The sequence below is a fragment of the Hordeum vulgare genome, chromosome 6H (genome assembly GCF_904849725.1).
Source record: "Hordeum vulgare subsp. vulgare chromosome 6H, MorexV3_pseudomolecules_assembly, whole genome shotgun sequence".
NCBI lineage: Eukaryota > Viridiplantae > Streptophyta > Magnoliopsida > Poales > Poaceae > Hordeum > Hordeum vulgare.
Window position 1 is genome coordinate 556,526,986 of NC_058523.1, and position 17,448 is coordinate 556,544,433.

General features: G+C 43.0%; 1 long non-coding RNA gene across 1 annotated transcript; it reads right to left on the bottom strand.

The window, feature by feature from the left end:
- Window positions 1-11,265: 11,265 nt before the first annotated feature.
- On the bottom strand, window positions 11,266-13,383 carry LOC123401391. Its single transcript, XR_006611075.1, has 2 exons — window positions 12,757-13,383; window positions 11,266-12,431 (listed from the first exon to the last, which is right to left on the bottom strand). It is a non-coding gene; the product is annotated as an uncharacterized LOC123401391 (long non-coding RNA).
- Window positions 13,384-17,448: the final 4,065 nt, after the last annotated feature.

Genomic DNA, 17,448 nt, shown 5'->3' on the forward strand with positions numbered 1-17,448 from the left:
GTACTCTTGCTGCATCATGCTGGTAGCCATGCCGCTTGCCGTCGTCTTCATCCGGTTTGAACCCGGTTGCCCATAACTGTTTTTTTTTTCTACTGGCTATTCATCTATTTACTGTGTTACGTTCATCTATTTTCTTTTCTTTGCATGAACATTGTCTTGTCATACCTAATTTAATTTATGTGCTATGTTTATTATCTACTTTCTCCTCCTTGCATTGCATGCACATTGTTTGGCCGGTCCTTATCTGCTGTGTAACAGGTTTCGGTGTCTCGTTGCAACCGTGATGGAAGTGTTGTCTCGGGTGCTATTTGTTTCATTTGTCAGTATAGCACTCCCTCTTTAGTGATCTAAATAATGTTTGCCTGGCTTACATGAGGGAGGAGTGATGACTACGACACATCTTCAGCTCGTTCCAATGTTTGTAGTCGTCGCTAGGTGGTCTATGGACCTGATGTAATTCTTACTTCATGTGTTCCCTGTACTACCTTCACAGTTGCTGAATAGATTAAAAGTTTTCTCGCACAAAAATAAATAAATTTAAAGGACATTCCACCCACCTATCCAGGAAAACTTTGGGGTTTCGCTCCGTTACTCACATCACACTTCAACATTGGCAACCACTCAATTAGGGATGGCAGTGGGTACCCATTACCATTACCCATGTACCCTACGGGTAAAAACCCTATTAGGATAAGGGTATGGGACATAAATTTATCCATGAGTATATACATAGAAAAATCTGAAACCCGTCGGGTAGAGCGGGTATGGGTATGGAATGATATAACTCATACCCACATACCCATGTATCCATATAAAAGCTATGTAAACTAAAAATTATCTCTAGAATCTACATTATGTCAAGAATTTGTGAACTGAAAGTGTATGCCTATTTGTTGTTTATAACTATTTGATGTTGTTTATAAGTATATGTTGTTGTTATAATATATTTTTATAAACTCTATTATATGACGTAGTTTATGACTATAATTTGTTCAAATTGATACTTTGCAAACATGATTTTACCCGCAGGTACCCACCTAATCTGTCGGGTAACGGATATGGGAAAATATTATACCCATTGACGGATATTGGTAAGTGTGATGGGTAATCTTAGGTGGGACGGGTAAGGGTATGGGAAGGCTTCACCCATACCCACACCCTGCGGGTGTCATCCCTACACTCAACACAATTGTTTGTAGAGTATGCAGCGGTCAATCATATAGAGTACTAATATACCTAGTTCTTTTTTTTGCGAAAACTAATATACCTAGTTCAAAAGTTCACTTGACCAAAACACAAAAGATAAACTAAAGCACCTTCAAAACTTCAAATCAGAACATGAGAAACACTGATTCGAATCCTGTGGTTAGGGTCGACACTGACATCTGGAGGCCCTTGTACGAATAGAGTAAAATGGTCCAATAGCTATAGTATATTAGAAGTACTTCCATGGGTATACATTGTATAGCACGAAAGTCATTAAAAAGCAAAAAACATCAAAAAATTGTTAGGATCTTAATACAAATGATAGAGTATATATGATTCATGTTCTCCAACGTACACGACTATTCAACAAATATAGCGTGTCTCTTGGCGGGTATGGGAGCGAATGCTCTATAGTATTATGTTCTTCAAGACATATTTCAATAATGTATTAGTGTTAGTACTCATTTTTTTCAAAAGTCATTTTTATTTTTGGACTTTGATAAGTGTCACACATCAGGTACGTATACTTGACCACAATGAACGTGTTTGATGACAAGTTTACTTGTACGGGGATGACAACATTAGTTGGTAAGAATGACAATTTTAGTACTTCAATTTATTTTTGACTGAAACTTGTCGTGTATCACTAAAATTTGCCATCCTTGCATGACAGGAATTGCCATAAAAAACGTCACGGCTAGGGTTCCATGCACCTGACATGTGGCACTTATCATTTGGATATTTTTTTTTAGTATAAGTATTATGTTCTACAAGACATATTTCAATAATGTATTTGTGTATTAGATGCATTGTGCCCTTATTTGAGGTGGATCATCAGCCGTTGCACTTACCTCCATGGACTAGGGTTGACCCTACCCGTGGCCAGCGACCTCTGTCGAGATGCGCTAACTCGAGCTGGCGCTAAGCAATTAGGGAACTCATGAGATAGTGGCAACTAACACTCATTATCTTCGAAGTAGGTCTTCCTCGGCAACACTCACCAAGCAGAGAAGTTGAAGTCCTAATCCTTCGACGGTCCGATCTCCGTTTGCATGTCGCCATCATGCAGCAACATCTCGTTGATGTAGGAGAGTCACCATAACAAGCATGTGTCATCTGCAAAACAAAATTATTAGCCTCACGAAATCCTTGCAAAACTTTATTATAGTATGTATGACTGACTGATGGTATCAATTTTGGGTATAATTTTTTACTTCGTTCTAGGCATATGCAACCTATTTATAAGTCCGAATACATCTCACCTAATCCCACAGTAATTTTGGGTGTAATTTTGCTCCTCTTAGGAAGTCACCAGCGGTTGTACCGCTGCCTCCGGGCGGTAGTACCGCCAATAGCTGGCTAACCCTAAGAGGCAGACTCAGGTGCTTGTACCGGCCCAGTACCGCCCAACCACTGGACATGATTCTGTTGTGGTGCGGCACTTGGGCGAAGCAGATCGGTTGTTCCGGTTGTTTTTTATTGACCGGTACTACCGGTGTCTCGAAGCAGTTGTACTGCTTGAGACTTTACCTTTTTCCGTACTCAGGTCAAGCGGTTGCATCGAGGGTAACCACCGCCTCGACTCTGTTTCAATGTGGTGGTTGAGCGGTTGTTCCAGTCCTACCAATACTACCGCCCATATCTCCGGTTCTACCGCTGTCATGGGAAAATGGTTGTAACGGTTGGAAATGGGGAGTATTATATAAAGAGGTGGTTCTCCCACCTCCCATTTATCTCTTACCTCTCTCTCTCTCTCTCTCTCTCTCTCCACCATTGATGCACTCCAAGGTTTCTTGCCCGATCTCTCTCTGTAGCTACTCAAACTTGTTGATTTGCTAGGGACTCAAGGACGAGATCTAGATATACCCTTCCACCAAAGGAAACTTGATTCCTCCATATTTTCTTGTGTGGATTTTGTTATTCTTGGGTGTTTGAGCATCCTAGACGGAAGAGACACTGGTGGAAATGGACCATTAGTCCCAGTTCTACAATCGGGACAAAAGGTTGAAACTTTTAGTCCCGGTTGTTTGACGAATCGGGCCTAACGGTGCTCCACGTGGCCACTATGGGGCGCGAGGGCAGGAGGACCTTTAGTCTCGGTTGGTGACACCAACCGGGACTAAAAGGAGGCCATGTTGGAAATATGCCCTAGAGGCAATAATAAATTGGTTATTATTATATTTCATTGTTCATGATAATTGTTTATTATCCATGCTACAATTGTATTGATTGAAAACTCAAATGCATGTGTGGATATATAGACACACATTGTCCCTAGTGAGCCTCTGAAGGACTAGATCGTCGATCAAAGATGGTCAAGGTTTCTTGGCCATGGACATGAGATGTCGTTTGATAACGGGATCACATCATTAGGAGAATGATGTGATGGACAAGACCCGAACTAACGTAGCATATGATCGTGTCAGTTTATTGCTACTGTTATCTGCGTGTCAATGTATCTGTTCCTATGACCATGAGATCATGCAACTCCTGGACACCAGAGGAATACCTTGTGTTTATCAGACATCACAACGTAACTGGGTGACTGTAAAGGTGCTCTACAGGTATCTCCGAAGGTGTCTATTGGGTTGGCATGGATCAAGACTGGGATTTACCACTCTGTGTGACAGAGAGGTATCTCAGGGCCCACTCGGTAATACAACATCACAATAATCCTTGCAAGCAATGTGGCTAAGGAGTTAGTCACGGGATCTTGTATAACGGAACGAGTAAAGAGACTTGCCGGTAACGAGATTGAACTAGGTATAGAGATACCGACGATCGAATCTCGGGCAAGTAACATACCGATGGACAAAGGGAATAGTATACAAGATTAACTGAATCCTTGACATAGAGGTCCGATCGATAAAGATCTTCGTAGAATATGTAGGATCCAATATGGGCATCTAGGTCCCGTTATTGGTTATTGACCGGAGAATGTCTCAGGTCATGTTTGGATAGTTCTAAACCCGCTGGGTCTGCACAGTTAAGGTTCGGTGAGGTTTCAGTATTATTGAGTTATGTATGTTGGTGACCGAAGGTTGTTCGGAGTCCCGTATGAGATCCCGAACATCACGAGGAGCTCCGGAATGGTCCGTAGATAAAGATTGATATATAGGAAAGTTGCATTTGGCTTTCGAAAAGTTTTCGGGCATTACCGGTAAAGTACCGAGAGTGATAAATGGGTTCCGGGGTTTTACTGGGAGGGGTCACCCACCCGGGAGAGAACCTAATAGGTCTAAATGTGGTGCACCAGCCCTAAGTGGGCTCGTGCAGCCAGCCCAAAAGGGCCTATTTCGGCCAAGGTGAAAAAAGGGGGAAATGGGAAAAAGGGAAGGAGGAGACCAAGTGGAATCCTACTAGGAGTAGGATTGGACGTGGACTCCTCCACCGCTCTCCACTTCGGCCGAACCAAAGGAGGGCCCTTTGGCTGCCCCCTCCCCTCCGTCCCTCCTATATATACTAGAGGATTTGATGGCATCCCTAACCCTAATAAGCCACGTGCTGCCTTCTCTCTCTCTAGATCGTTTTCTCCTCTAGATTAGTACTGCAGCGTTTGGCGAAGCCCTGCTCGATTGTCCACCACCACGTCGTCGTGCTGGAGAACTCATCTACCTCTTCACCCCTCTTGCTGGATCAAGAAGACGGTGATCGTCATCAAGTTGTACGTGTGCTGAACGCGAAGGTGCCGTTCGTTCGGCACTAGATGGGGATGGATCGTGATGGGATCGCGGGACGGCCCGCGATTTGGATCCCGAAGATGTTCTACTACATCAACTGCGTTATATACACTTCCGCTTAGCGAACTATAAGGGTATGTAGATACACTCTCTCCTCCCGTAGTTGGTCATCACCATGGATAGATCTTGTGTGCGCATAGGAATTTTTTTGTTTCCCATGCAACGTTCCCCATCAGTGGCATCATGAGGTAGGTCTACGCGTAGATGACATCTCGAGTAGAACACAAAGGAGTTTATGGGCGTTGATATTCAGATTGCTGCCCCCTTAGTCTTTTCTTGATTCGGCGGCATTGTTGGATGAAGCGGCCCAGACCAACATTACTCGTACGCTTACGAGAGACCGGTTTCATCGACTAACATGCAACTTGTTGCATAAATATGACTGTCGGGTGTCTATTCACTACTAGGGAAAACCCTAGTAGTAGCGCTGGAAATATGCATAACAGTAGCGCTGGGCCAAGCGCTACTGCTATCGCGCTACAGCTAAACACTAGTAGTAGCGCTGGTATGGGCAACGCTACTGGTAAGTAGTGTTAGCAGTAGCGCTTCCCTGTCCAGCGCTACTGATAACTATAGTAGTAGCGCTTGTTCATATGGCGCGCTGTTGCTAAGCCGCGCTACTGGTAAGTATTACCAGCGCTACTTCTAACTTTTACTGCTTTCACAAATTTGCACCATCTACGTATTTGTGATGTATTTATACAGATTCTATATAATAGTTTCATCACATCATATTAAACATACACTATTCTCACATATCATAGACATACAACAGTGTGCAATAAATGATATCTTGGTCGTAAGACTTTGACTATTAAGACTTACTCGCTTCTATACTGCGATCATATTTTCACACATCATATTCTACCTAGTACTTCTCTACTATGATCCTTCACACTTTTGCTCCAGTCTTTGACTATTAAGACTTGCTCGCTTCGAGAAATGATGAATGCACTCGTGTGCAATAAAGGATATCTTGACCGTAAGCTAACCATTATCATGCGACCTTTAGACTCGATCCAACGAGGAACAACACTCATCGGGGGTCCTGTTCAATACATAGATGTAACATACTTAGCAATGAAGTTTAGCTTAAAAACTAATGTATGCAAAAGATGCACCGAGGACAAATAGTAAAAATCTTACCATCTTTCCTAAATATATGTGACCATAGTTTAATACGCACACTAGTGATGTCTACCAAGCGTTGGACATGTTTGCTTGAATGGAAATAAACTGTCAATAGAAATTAGTTGTCAACTATTTTTAAATAAACAATATAAATTACTTAATAAATATGGTTGAGGAACTCACATAATGGTAGAACTGGAGGCGTCTGCACATCGACCCAGATGTCGATGTAGAACTAGAGGCAACTACCAGGAAACTTATATGACAGATCACTATTACTCAATATGCAACGGCAACATGGTGGACAGCCCCTCACCGATTTTTCGACCGTCGATGATGGTCGCTACTCCTACTTCCCCTAGTGCATAACAAATATCTAGCATAAGGAGAAGGAGGAGAAGCGACCCCCACGACAACAGTCGGCATTCTTCTTCTCTCATATATGGTGGACAGTCCCTCACCGATTTTTCGACCGTCGATGATGGTCGCTACTCCTACTTTCCCTAGTGTATAACAAATATCTAGCACAAGGAGAAGGAGGAGAAGCGACCCCACGACAACAGTCGACATTCTTCTTCTCTCATATATGGTGGACAGTCCCTCACCAATTTTACGACCGTCGATGATGATCACTACTCCTACTTACCCTAGTGCATAACAAATATCTAGCACAAGGAGAAGGAGGAGAAGCGACCCCCACGACAACAGTCAGCATTCTTCTTCTCTCATATATGGTGGACACTCCTCACCGATTAAACTATTTCTATTAAACACTTACTAATAAACTATTTCTATTAAGCACTTACTAAAAAAGAGTAAAAAACTACATTATACAATAACAATAAAAACTACATTATACAATAACAGTAAAAAAACTACATTATACAATAACAGTAACAGTAAAAAACTACATTATACAATAACAGTAAAAAAACTATTTCTTCTCTCATATATGGAGGAGGGAGGAGAGAGGAGGAGGGGGAGGAGGGCGGTGGGAGGAGGGAGGAGGAGGAATGAGGAGGGGGTGGGAGGAGGGAGGAGAGAGGAGGAGGGCGAGGAGGGCTGCCGGCGGAGGGCTTGGCCGGAGGAGGAGGGAGGAGGGGGCGGCCGAAGGAGGAGGGAGGGGCGCGGAGGGGGAGGAGTGAGGAGAGAGTAGGAGGAGGGAGGAGGCGGTGGCGGACGACGGGGGGTGCAGGGGAGAGTGAGAGTAGAGAGGGAATTAGGAGGGGCGGTCGGTTGGATAAGTTGGAGATGATAGACTTAGCAGTAGCGCTGGTTTCAGGCCAGCGCTACTGCTATTAAACTTAGCAGTAGCGCTTTACACAAGCGCGCGCTGCTACTAATGCTACCGTCGATGGCCTCGTTGGGCCTCCTTTAGCAGTAGCGCTGGAAATATATCCAGCGCTACTGCTACGGATCATAGTAGTAGCGCTTTATGTTTCGAGCTCTACTGCTAAGTAGCATCAGCGCTTGCTATATTCTAGCGCTACTGCTATTAAACATAGCAGTAGCGCTTAACACAAACGCGCGCTATTACTAATGCTACCGTCGGTGGCCTCGTTGGGCCTCCTTTAGCAGTAGCGCTGGAAATATATCCAGCGCTACTGCTACTGATCCTAGTAGTACCGCTTTATGTTTCTAGCGCTACTGCTAAGTAGCAGCAGCACTTGCTATATTCCAGCACTACTACTAGGCTCCTACCTATAAGTTTTTTCCTACTAGTGATTTCTTCAACTTTAGTTAAATCGGATTTGACCGAGGCGGTCCTTGGAGAAGATTAAATAGCAACTCGCATATCACCGTTGTGGTTTTGCATAAGTAAGATGCGATCATACTAGATACCCATAGCAGCCGCGTAAAATTTGCAACAACAAATTAGAGGACGTCTAACTTGTTTTTACAGGGTATGTTGTGATGACCAAAGACATGATATGATATATTTGATGTAGAGAGAAGAAACCTATTCGTTGCAAGTGGGTTTTCAAAATAAAGGAAGATGTTTCTCCTAATGATGAGACAAGATATAAAGCAAGGTTGGTTGCTAAAAGGTTACAGCCAAATTCCAGGTATTGACTATAATGAAGTCTTTTCTCCTGTTGTGAAGCATAGCTCTATTCGCACTTTACTTAGTATTGTTGCCATGAATGATTTTGATCTTGAACAATTGGATGTTAAAACTGCATTCTTACATGGAGAATTAGAAGAGGATATTTATATGAAACAACCTGAAGGTTGTGTTATTCCTGAAAAAGAAAAGCTTGTCTGTAAGTTAAAGAAATCTCTTTATGGATTGAAGCAATCCCCTCGACAGAGGTACAAGAGATTTGACACATTTATGCTCTCTCAAGGTTTCAATCGGTCTAATATGATAGTTGTGTTTACTTGAAAACTGTCAATGGTTCATCTATTTATTTGCTCCTTTATGTTGATGATATGTTAATTGCTGCAAAGAGCATGTTAGAGATTGATGAACTAAAGAAGCAATCGAGTAATGAATTTGAAATCAAGGATTTGGGTGCAACAAAGAAAATACTTGACATGGAAATATTCAGAGATAGACCATCTAGAAAATTATATCTCAGTCAAAAGGGATATATTGATAAAGTTCTTCGTCGTTTTAATATGCATAATGCCAAGCCTGTAAGTACTCCATTAGTTGCACACTTCAAATTATCATCAGCCTTATGTCCTGAGTCAGATGCAGATATTGAGTACATGTCTAGAGTTCCTTATTCGAGTGCAGTTGGTTCACTTATGTATGCCATGGTTTGTTCTCGTCCGGATTTATCTTATGCTTGTTAGTAGATACATGGCTAATCCTGGAAAAGAGCATTGGAAAGCAGTTCAGTGAATTTTTAAGATACATGCGAGGTACTTCTAGTGCTTACTTACAGTTTGGGAAAACTGGAGATGGACTTGTTGGTTTTGCTGATTCTGATTTTGCTGGTGATTTGGATAAAATAAGATTACTCACATGTTATGTTTTCACCATTGGTGGTTGTGCTGTGAGTTGGAGAGCAACTTTGCAGTCCATTGTGGCTTGTTCCACTACTGATGCCGAGCATATGACTATTTCTGACGCATGCAAAGAAGCTATCTGGTTGAGAGGTTTGTACACTGAGCTTTGTGGTGATTCATCTTGCCCTACCATATTTTTTGACAGACAAAGTGCTATATATCTTACAAAGAATCCAATGTATCATGAGAGAACAAAACACATTGATGTCAGATTTCACTATGTTCGAGATGTTGTTGCTAAAGGTGATTTGAAGGTATGCAAGATAAGTACACATGATAATCCTGCTAATATGATGACAAAGCCATTTCCTACCAATAAGTTTGAGCTTTGCTCATGCTTAGTTGGTATTTCTCACTAGTCCTATGGACTTTGACGCACAAGGTGTTTAAGCTGATTTGGATGAAGTTATTCACTTTCTTCGACTATTGGAGGGAATTTGGCTCAAGGTGGAGATTGTTAAATTGTGATCCAAATTCTACCGTATTGGGCTAGACGTAGTACAAACGGTGTGGGCCTTTGCGTTGCTACCGACGCATACGAGTACAGCTCGTTTACTTGTCCTCCAAGGACTCTCATGTATTGTCCCTCATATATACTCCACGTAGTCGCACCTAAAGACGGTCTGTCGTCTCGTGCTTGTAATACTCCACCCTCATAGTGATTGCGCGTTCGTGCGTCCGTGGTTTTCTCCCGCAAGGGTTTTCACGTAAAAATCCACGTCTTTCATGTCTCATTTATCTCGTTTTATCTAACACCAAGAAAGAAAAAACGAAATCCTTGATGTTTCTTGTATACTTCCATGTCATATGTTTAGAATATTGTTGCTTTTGATGAATTGTTAGATCAAATGATTTATATTGCACAACATGATTCTAGGTGTTTGGGACTAGCTGAACTTTGGTAGCTGCTACTGGTATTGTATCTTGGCGAAAATTCAATCCATCAACAATTGAGCAGTCCTCATCAAGAACCAGCTGGACGCAATGGCCAGATCGCCGGGAGACCCAACCTCGATGCCAAGGCCGCTGCTTCCCACTAAGGTGACATCTCTTTACTCTTTGTTGTATCCCATTCGTAGCTTTTGTCTTTGAATTGGTGTGATGATGATGATTAAGCAGCAGATAGATTTTGAGTACGATAGAATATTCTGAGTTGATTGATACTGGCTAAGTACAGTCCAGATCCCCTTCATAAACAAACTCCCCGAAAGTGTTTTTTTTTGGGGGGGGGGGGGGGGGGGGGGGGGGGAGAGAAGTTCATCCACTGAATAAATTGTTCTTCATAAACAAACTTGCTGCAAGTGTTCATCACAGATCCTCTTGATGATTATGTATTAAGAATAATTCTGCTCTTAAATTAGGGAAGGTGGGAACCCAAGCTATGCCGGATGATTTCACTCAAGTGTTAGCTTGTATAACTTGAAATCATATTGCATGTAGCATTGTTATCGTTGGACACACACCCTGCATGTAGCAGGCTACATGATAACACTGCATGCTCAATCATATATGCATGTAGTTTGTGAAAAGGAATTGGACATACGTTTGTTAAGGGGAGTCCACCGTCAAACCAGATCCAAGGGCTGCTGGGCAGATTAAGAGGTAAGCAATGTTTGATTTGGTGTTGAGTGATGTAGTTTCATGTCCTAGCTAGGCTGTCCCTGGTACTGATGGATAACAAATGTTTGTGTGGATGCTAGCCAACAGTAGAAATAATCAATCATGAATCGTGTATACATTTGCTCCGCTTGCTTTAGGGGTTTGGCTGAGAAATCTTGAGAGGCGTTTGTTGTTACTGTATATGTATATGATTAGCTAATTGATGGAATGTCTGATCTGGCTGTGCACTAAATTCCTTCCTCTGTTCTGCCTTCGCCCGCACGAGTCGAATAGGTAAAACAACGAGGCCGTAGAAGACCATAGTTGCAGCCACCAATAAATGAGGTCTGCATGGGGCAGGGGCACAATACTCCAGCTTATACCTGCATACGCACAGATCCCAAGGAGAACCAATGGCTCAAATAATACCATCATATACTAGTATGACCCATATATGAGTCATATCGCTGCTCTCATGAATTAAGTGCTTCTCTTTGTCTTGTAGTAATTTGAGATGGAATGTTGCAACCTCCTCATTATCATATCAACATTAGGAATTAACGGAAATATATCACAACACAACTCTAAACACAAATTAAAATCATACAAATTTCATATTACAAGTCAATGGCCTCGAGGGCTTGAATACATAAGTTTTGCCTTAAGAAGGCTAGCACAAACATAATATCGGATCGAAAAGGCAAGGCGTTCTGTCTGGGAGCCTCCTAACTACTCGATAGCCTTCATGTAGTAGTATGCTCCGTCGGGGTAGTCAATTTTCTAATAGAGTGAAGAACCGCTAGAAAAGAGGAACTCATTAGCCTAAGTACAGCAACAAGGTAGATCATCTCTAATACTTTAGTATCCGGTTCATGTGTGTCTTTCTGGTTAGCACAACCCAGGACATTTAACACTATTTTCTTCACAACAATAACAGCGTCCTGCCTCGATTGTTTAGGAAAGATATCCTGGTTCTCCTCGTTTCATTGAGGAGAACGAGCATATCTTTCCTGAACAATCGAATCGAACAATCGAGGCACGGCGTTGTTATTGGTGTGAAGAAAATAGTGTCAAATATCCTAGGTTGTGCTAACCAGAAGGACACACATGAACCGGATACTAAAGTATCAGAGGAGATGATCTACCTTGCTGATGGACTTAACATATGCCCAAGTAAGCTGATGGTTTCAGATATGCGAAGTAATATATAATTTTCATGGTGCGTTTCACCTGCAACCCTCATTCTAATATATGATTTTCATGGTGCGTGGCACCTGCAACCCTCATTCTAATATATGATTTTTCATGGTGCCTGTCACCTGCAACCCTCATTTTCAGAGGTTGCAGTTGACAGTTCTGAGAACGAGGGTTGCAGGTAACAGGCACAATGAAAATTATATATTACTTTACATATCTGAAACCATCAGCTTACTTGGACAATATGAAGCTACTGGACTTAACATAGATGACTTATTTGGTATGACTGAGAAGTCCGTTGACAAGGAAAACGCATCAGTGTTGATGCTTTGACCAAGAGAGTGCACTAAAGAACTGGTCAAATTCCGCATCATCTTGCACCGATGAAATGAAATGGCGGGATATGAGCTCCAGGATGAGACAGAGCTCGTACTCGCATGATTCTGGCATGGTAGAGACCCTTGGTCCTTCCTGTATGGCATTCCTGAGCATGGTGAAATTCCTCACTTGGTTTATATCCACAAAATTCTGAAAGGACACCTGCAAGAACCGGATGCCTAATCAGTGATCTTGTAATTCTGCTTCTAACGATGGATTGCAATCTTGGTTGGTTTGCTCTAGCCAAATGTTGGCAATGGCTGGATTTGCCAAGGAAAGTGCCAGCTTTATGTGAGATTGGCAAGATAACTCTGTAACCAACCAACTAGTGGTCAATAATTGGCAGACGCCAAGCATTGGCATGCCAATTCTTTGTACAAACCCAATCACGCTCTACATTTTTGGTGGACTTTTTTTTTCAAGGGTGATTTTTATGGTCGAGTGAATCAACTAAGGATGCGGGCGGGGGTAAAATAGATCGGGGTACCTCGAGGGCGGAGGGAGACCAAGGAGGCGCCGGCGTCACGGGAGATGATGCTGTGGATGAAGTCGCCGAGCTGGCTGACGCATCTGGCGGCCAGGCCGGGCCGACGTGAAGCAGGTCACGCAGCAAGTCGAAGCAGAAGCTGAGGAGCGGCGAGGAGGACGCGTACCGAGAGAGCCTCTGGACTGCCCGGCCCCCTCCAGCTCATCGGCGGTGAGCGTCGAGGGGGCGCGGGGGGAGAAAAACCAGCCGAGGTCAAGAGCGGCTGCCGAGGACCGTGGTGGCGGCGCGGTCGAGGGCGCCGAGCAGCAGCAGCCGTCGAGGTCGCGGGGGAAGGGCGGCGGCCGGCGGCGCACGCACGGAAGGGGATTTTTTGTTCTTGTAGTTTTGAGATGCGAATGGAAGGGGATTGAATGGGGGTGGAGGGATCTCAGATTCGGCTCCAACGAGAGTACATAGGAAGGGGATTGAATGCCAGTGAAGCGGCTTCTGTCACTCGTAAGAGCAAGTACAATAATATAGCCAGCTGCTGGCTATAAATCATTGTTATGTCATCTATAATCCATTTTATAACCAATATGTATAATAGTTCATTGTAAAAATGTACTATTTTTTTTATTATATGATCCACTTTTTATACTCACAGAAGACTTAGGAGCACGTGCTAGAGTTGTCTCTTAGCTAAGAGTTCGCTTACCTTCGCTCTCCTCTTCTCTTTCCTCTAACTAAACAAAAATATCTTAGTTTATTCCTTACCAGCTGACTCAGCTCTATTGTACTTGCTCTAAGGTTGTTTGTAATAGGTAGTATCATATACTAGTATCATGCATATGGTACTAGTGTATGTTACCACATCCATAATGCATGATATCATATGTTAGTATTATATAATAGTTTATTTATTGCTATGCAAGACACATAATAGCACATCATTTAATATGATATGGTATCATGATATGATACTCAACCATCTCTTTCTTCATTTAATTTTATGTCACTTCATCGAAATTGCCTAATTGGCATGTACTTCCTCCATCCCAAAATAACTGTCTCAAGCTTAGTATAATTTATACTAGAGCTAGTACAAAGTTAAGACACTTATTTTAAGACGGAGGGAGTATGATACTATCTACGATACTACCATTACGGACAGCCCAATAAACACATGCATACCACACCAGCACTGGATACACGCGTACACAGCCGAAGTGACAAACCGTATTTTAAAAGTTCTGACACCAAACTGCACATTCGATGCAAGCTTTATGACTAACAGTCATATTACCGAAAATCCAAGTCGTATTTTAAAAGTTCTGACACCAAACTGCACATTCGATGCAAGCTTTACGACTAACGGTCATATTACCAAAAATCCAAGTCTCCTCCGGCGCTCATATTACCAAAAATCCAAGTCTCCTCCGGCGCTCATCTGCTCCTGTTGACGAAAAAAAATTAAAAATAAATACTAGATTTTTTTTTTAAAGTTATGTGGCAAATATTATGATGCGTGAGATCCGCTCTAAATTTTAACTTATTTGAACAACTGAGCAGCTCTAGGCAAAAAAAAAAAAACAAATCGAAGTTTGTAAAAAAAGTTTACTCTTCGCCAACTGTCCCGACTCTATTTGTCTTTTTGCCGAGAGCTGCTCAAATGTCCAAATAAATTAAAATTTGATGCGTCCCTCACGCATTAAATTATCTACCACACAATTGTTTTTGAATATTTGATTTTTTTCGCGAACACGGATGCAAAATGAGTCCGGGAGCAGAAACACCGCCCTCTCATATTACCTCATATCTATACTACTACTCCTTTCTGCTATAATTATTTAAGCATGGAAGAAGTATTTAACAATCAAACATATACTTCCTCCGTCCCAAAATAAGTGTCTCAACTTTATACTAGCTCTAGTATAAATTTGTACTAAGCTCAAGACACTTATTTTAGGACGGAGGGAGTACATCGTTAAACACACCCGCATAACGTACACATAACAACCCGAACCAACAAGAGCCACACGATCGACCAGGACCACCACCTCCCTTTTCATCCTCGCCCCACCCACCTCCGCCTCTTTTCCTCTAGCCCCAGCACCAGAGGCGGAGGCAGGGGGGGGGGCCAGACCCCCCCCCCCCCCACCAGCGGGGACTAGGCCTAATATATAGGCTTAATTACAGGCCTGCTTAATTATACATGGGCTTAATTAGTGCCCAGCTATCAGGCCGAGACGTCAAAGCCAAGCCCAAGGCTGCATGTTCTCTCTACGTAGTATCCGTCCATCCATTGACTAATCTGATGATTGACTCTAGGTTAATCGATCCACAAGTTCGATTTGAGCAAGACTTTTTCCTCCACGCCACGCCAGCCGCTAGGGTTCATTGACGCCGCCGCGCCGTCGCCGCCGACCCGCCGTGCTCCGTCGTCGTCGACCGTGCTGCCGTGAGTATACAGAGTACATACACGCATGCGCAGGCTAAGCAGCTCTGGCAGGAGGAATTGGAACTTTCGAAGCAGAATTTTCGTTGATCCGTCCGAGCCTCCTCTTGAGTCCAGGTGCCTGCTCTACTCCAGGTGAGCCTGGCTGAACGCAGGTCTGGCTGAGTTGCCGACTTAATCAGATTCAGATGCTTTAACTATATGTCTGTATCTTTCCAGCAAACACATGTATTTCACTTTGTAATCGATCAGTTACAATATATGTGTCTTATTCCAGCCTGATTGATATCTCTGCCGCAAGCGGCAAGCTCACTGCCCACACACAATTACATATTTTGATAATATATTTTGATATTTGTCAGGTCAATTACATATTTGCTTTTTACTGTTACATGTTTGAAATTTCTATAATATTCAAGAGTTGAAATATTTTTGTGTTATGTCTCTTGTGTGTTTCAATGTGTTCTTCGCCCCCCCCTATGATGAAATCCTGGCTCCGCCCCTGCCCAGCACGGCCTCCCGCTTCCAGACGCTCGACCATCCCAAGGACCGATGGGGGCGGAGTGAGCGGGCTTCTCTCGATGCTCGACCGGGTGCCTACCGACTAGGAGTATCGCCGCGCGCGACCAGGTGTATCGCAATGTCTGTTTTTGAAGGACGGCTTGGCGATGAAAGAATTGCAGTAAAACGTTTGGATCATGCTAGTCATGGAGAAAAGGAATTTTTGGCAGCATCCATCATATAAATTTGGTGAGACTGATTGGTTTCTGTGCTGAGAAGTCAAGGAGGCTCTTGGTTTATGAGTATATGGCCAAAGGATCCTTGGACAGGTGGATCTATTGTCGGCATAACAGCAATGCTCCTCTGGATTGGAGGACGCGTTGTAAGATTATTGCAAATGTCGCTAAAGGCCTCTCTTATCTTCACGAGGAGTGCACCAAAAGAATTGTTCATTTGGATATCAAACCACAGAATATCCTCTTGGATGAAAACTTCAATGCTAAAATTTCTGATTTTTGGACTATGCAAGCTCATTGGTAGGGATATGAGTGAAGTGGTTACTAGAATGCGAGGCACACCTGGCTATTTGGCTCCTGAATGGTTGACATCACAGATCATGGAAAAGGCCGATGTCTACAGCTTTGGCGTCGTGGTCATGGAAATAATCAGTGGGAGAAAGAACCTCGACACTTCCCAGCCTGAAGAGATCATCCATCTTATCACCCTGTTGGAAGAAAAGGTGAAGAGTGATCAGTTAGCAGATCTAATAGACAAGCACAGTGATGACATGCACGTAGACAATCAAGAAGTGATTCGGATGATGAAGATGGCAATGTGGTGTTTGCAGATTGATTGCAAAAGAAGGCCGAAAATGTCAGAGGTTGTCAAAGTCTTGGAAGGCACCATAAACACGGCAAGCAACATAGATTATAAGTTTGTTGCAACAACTCCAGTGAACTTTGGCATGGCAGGAGATGCATGCTCCTCAGCTCCACCTCTGGCTTCAGATTTATCAGGCGCCAGATGAAATGAGACTGTCCTGTACTGGAGATATGTGTGTCCACAACGAAAACAAGATGGTCTGTTGTATTTTATCAAATTACAGCAATCCGAAGCCCCTCATCTATATTTATTTCAGTTCTTGACATCCATCTATGCCTCCTCCGTGGCAAAATAGAGAAAGGAACTACCTGTTGGTTATTGTTCTTATTCAAAAACTTCTACTCCCAGAAGAGAGCTTTGAGTTGGATTAGCCTTGTGCCACTAGCAGTACCTACAAATCCTTCTTTTTACAGAACAGGTAAAAGGAACAGGGTTCTGCTCCTCTGCTCAGCTTCCACTTGTACTGAATAGCAAATCACTTTCAAGTCTTTTTGAGAATCATCACTTTCCAGTGGAAGATGGTGGCGGCGACACATGTGAGTGCCTCAGACCGGTTTGTGTCCCTGACCCGGTATGTGGCTCGGTCGGGGCCTCCGATTTTATATGTTAGGCTTAGGTGAGAGGTCTGAGTATTTGGCTCAGCTTGCACCCCTTCATAATATGGATAGGAGTAGCGGCAAATGTTGCCAAGATGGCGCATTCAGACATATTGTTGTACTATTTTATAAGATTCTCGAAAATAATTAATAAAATTATCGCATGCATCTCCCAGATGCAGAGACCGGGGGTCATCTTCCTTTTTTTTTTTAAAAAAGTCAAAGCAGCTACTGTGAAACAGAGGAAGTGTATGGCTTTTCTTTTTTACAGTTTTGCTA